The following is a 4,097-nucleotide window of genomic DNA, read 5'->3' on the forward strand; positions in this document are numbered from 1 at the left end:
ACCCCCAACCCAAGCACAGCATCCCCACCAGCTCCAGCCAGAAGCCACCCTGGAAACGTTATGGTTTACGTTCACGATCCTCGCAAATTTACAGTACTTTTTATAATAGACCTTTTCAAAAATATGTCCGAATATAAGAGTTAATTTTAAGATTAACGTGTTTTTGATTCTAAGCTTGTCAGGTCTCCTCCGACACAGTCAGGTCACTACCTCATCGCTAGAGGCTAGTATAAGAAATTGCCACGTATGTGCGTTCGGCCTACCTTGTCGCTCGGGAGAGACTGAATTCCCGGCGAGAGCCGACCGGGGGATGCGTGGATCAACCCCCCTCCCCTAATTAGTTAATATGTAACGCAGCCTGGTTTAGTTGAGTTAAGAGGCCTGCGTTATTACAAGAAACATTCAGTGGTAGTGACTCTTCCAAGTGTACATACTCCAGTAATCATTTCCACCAGTTAGTTGTGTGCATAGTTTAAGGTGTTTAACATTTATTCGCCATCCATTCGCACCCGCGCGAGTGTGTTGCGCCAACACTGTGCTCTCGGTACATCACGCGAGTGCGTTACGCGGGCCATAGAATAGAATTCAAGTGCATCGAGTACAGTGTGGTCGGTTGGAGCGCCGTGCGCGGAGGCAATCACCAATACCGTGTTCGTTTGGTTGCCCACCCGCTGCTCTGCAGGCGCTGTGCGCCCGAGTCCCTCAGCCGCGAAATCCGTCGCCGCCGTCCGTCCCACGTGCTTTCACCAACAGCCGTTTAACACAAGTGCTGCACGCCGACCACGTTCACAGGTACTTAACCCTTCTTGTCCTTTTTTTGTTGCATGTCCGTGTGTGTGACAGTGTTGCTGTGGAGAGAGGCGTGTGTACGCTCCCTGCTACGCTTACACTGGTTGCCGTCATTCAGTTTACCAGCAGACGCTGCCGCCCCTAGGATCAACGCACGAAACTCACCTCTGCACACCCTACGCTTGTTTTGCAATAAAAAAAAACAACATGCTTAGCCTTTTCTTTTTAATCTTAGTTACTAGACCTCGTCTGCCATCGTTTCACAGCCTCAGTTTCCTGCTGCCATGGCCACAATGAAAGTTTACACCTAAGAATTACAGACAAATGGAGCACGCAGGTAGGTACGCAGGTAGCCAGCGCCAGCCAGCTAGCCACACACTCAAGGGCAACTGTTCTGTAAAGTGCAGATGTGGGGGGCTGTCAAAATAAGATACGGTTAGGCCGACCGATCGTCAACGATCGTAACGACCAGGACGACTGCTATTTCGTGTTCGGGGATTCTCTCGCACCCGCACCTCGCACGCTGAGTCCAAATCTGGTAGTGCCGAGGTCAAAATGAAATGGTTGGGATTTGCACGACAGCATCCTCTTTCAATCTCTGCGTCGAAATTTTACGCCGCCGGGCCTTTTTAAGTGAGTTACGCCTGTTTTTCTAGGACCTGCTCACGGCTCGACCGCTAGATTCCAAAGACCACCCTTCAAACTCAAGTTTCTCTGGACAGGGGTGGTTTCTGGATGAATCAAAGTAGTTTTGTGGTCCCCTGGGTCACCCCTGTCGAATCGACTACTTTTCCGTCGAAACCCGGACCCATCAATTTTCGCTAAAAAACACAAAGGCTATAGCCTTTGTAAATTTGGCCAAACATGAAAAATTTGAAAATCGCTGGAAATGGTCTGGATTGGTCTGGGAGAGTCGCCTTTGACCTCCTCTGTCGAAATTGCGTGCTTCCTGACTCTTTTACATCCTGCTTCTTTGACTAAAATTACCTCTTTGATTTGGCAATTTGGCAATAAAAATAACTCAGCCAGATTACTCTCTGTAACTTCCATTTAATCTGTTTCATAGAAATAATGTTGGTTAAGGCAAGTCCAAAAGCCCCTTTTTCGATTCCGAATGACAACGCCTGCGGCGCGTCGGGTAGGCCTTCCCGCCAAATGTCTGCGTGGAGATAGTGGCCTACCCTCAGCGCCTGAGCGGCGATACCCCCTGCTAGCCCTGCTCTCGCCTTCGCCTATACCATACCCTGCAACGAGACTACTACGGGCAACAGTGTTGTTTGCTGCGTGAAGAGTTCGTTTCGTTAGGCTTGTGGTTGTTTCGACTTCGCGGAGGTTGAGGAGGTTGCGGAGGTAAAATTATAGATTTGTCAATATAGTGTCATAGAGACACCTCTATGCGTAAACGTGTAAAAACACAAACGTGATAAGTCTCATTCACAAACTTTACATAACCTCATTTTGACTTTACTACCTTGTGCCAAACTTTTTTGACATTTATCTTTAACGCACATAATTAAATGAATGTCTAGAATTTCTTCTGTTTACTGTATTCGGGCTGTTGGTATTTGGTGTCTAGCCAAAGATGTGATTCTTAGAGAGAACAAAACCCCGCAAAATATGAGTGCTCAAAATGATACCATTAAATATCCTGAATAAAAGTTCATTTTTATATTTAAGACCAGCGTCTTTGCTCTACAATCGTACCACTATCATGTCTGTAGGTGTTATGTGGTCCTAGATGAAAGTACAAACAGTTCATAAAGGGTGACACCGCACTGAGATCATAATACTTGTTCTTCCTACCACTAAAGGTGAAGTGGGCTGCTATAGAACGAGTTATGAAAGCCTCAAATGGCCTCAAATGAAAAATTGATTGATATTTTTCATTAAGTTGGTGCAGTGACTGTAACTAAGGCCCTTGAGAGTAATTGTAGCCCCCCGCTGCTCATTTCGTCACCCTCACAGCTCTAGCTCATCCTCCTGCGGGTACGGAGGGAAATAATACTACTCAATAGTAATGTGAGGATGTTTTTAAAATAGAAAGCGCCAGTTTGCTCATTTTCTGTCCTTAGGGAATAACTGCTATAAATCTCGGATATAGTCTCCAAAATTTTTGAATTCTTCTAAGTGGGATCCTAACTTTTTGTTTACATTCAGAATAAATTTTGAAGCCTCTGAGATCCCTCATGTCTTTAACCTTTCTGCTGCACCAAGGATTGCGAAAGAGAATGGAGGACACCATGAAGCAGGCCTGGAAGAAACAAGGGCTTACAAAAAAGTTTTACTTTATTTATTTTCATGAAATCTTACAAATATTAATTATGGTGTGTTTAGGTTCATATCTCCTCATTGACTTTGCACTTTTTTCTGCTCAAAGACAGGCAGAAATATTCCAGCTCATGCCAACTGAATGCTCTTTTTCTCTTTAGCCCTTTAATAATTGATACAAATGTAAAGTAAATAATATGGAAATAGAGTGAAAAGTGCATGAATATTTATGTATTCCACCTGTGAACGTTTGAAGTTGAGTTGACATTGTTTGTCCTAGGCAATGCTTTTGAAGCATGGCAAGTTAATGTTGTGAAGCGCCCTCCTGTAGAGGAGTTGGTGTAACCATGATAATACATGTAGATCAAAATTCTGTTTTTGCCCTTGTTGCAGGAAGACCGTCCATGAGTTGCATCTGCGCTTGACATATCAGCTACGCAGCCGTCAGCTGTCACCCAATGTATGCTTAGTCGGCGTCACAGCACACATCATGAGAAATGGCCCCTATTTCTCATGATCACAGGAATGAGTCTGGTAAGTTTTGACTTTTTATGTAATGTTAACAAAAAAATATCAATACATTATGGTTGAGTCGTGATGGGTAAAAGTTTATTTTGGTATTTGTTTCTATTAGGGGGTTACTTGTTATATCTTTACTGTCTCTATGCTACCTCCACCGCTTATTACTTGATCGTAAAATATGTAGTTGTGTGTTGATTTTAGTGGAGGGAAGTGAGAGAGGCAAATCATCAGTACAGTAATGTTGTTATTTATTTCATTTATCTGGCACAGTCGTAGTAAAATAGGGAGTGATGCTGGTTCTTGTCGAAAGGGATGTGCCTGGACTTAAAGCTGGCCACCTGTAACATAGAAAGTTCATTCGATGAGTTGGCGTGACAGTGATACAGATGGACCAGAACATGTTTAAGTTGAACTCTGAGATAATTTGATTTTAACTTAGATTTTTTCCATTCTTTTTCAGGTATTTAGATTCGCCCAAAGTCACCAGCAGAAACAAGCCAGCTAATTGAGCAAGATGT

The 4,097-nt window shown here is 43.8% G+C and overlaps 1 long non-coding RNA gene across 1 annotated transcript; it reads left to right on the forward strand.

Moving 5' to 3' along the window:
* Positions 1-2,018: 2,018 nt before the first annotated feature.
* LOC113208148 (uncharacterized) lies at positions 2,019-4,097 on the forward strand. Its single transcript, XR_003303493.2, has 3 exons — positions 2,019-2,130; positions 3,451-3,591; positions 4,040-4,097. It is a non-coding gene; the product is annotated as an uncharacterized LOC113208148 (long non-coding RNA).

The sequence above is a fragment of the Frankliniella occidentalis genome, unplaced genomic scaffold, assembly GCF_000697945.3.
Source record: "Frankliniella occidentalis isolate FOCC.00 unplaced genomic scaffold, Focc_3.1 Scaffold2, whole genome shotgun sequence".
Lineage (NCBI taxonomy): Eukaryota > Metazoa > Arthropoda > Insecta > Thysanoptera > Thripidae > Frankliniella > Frankliniella occidentalis.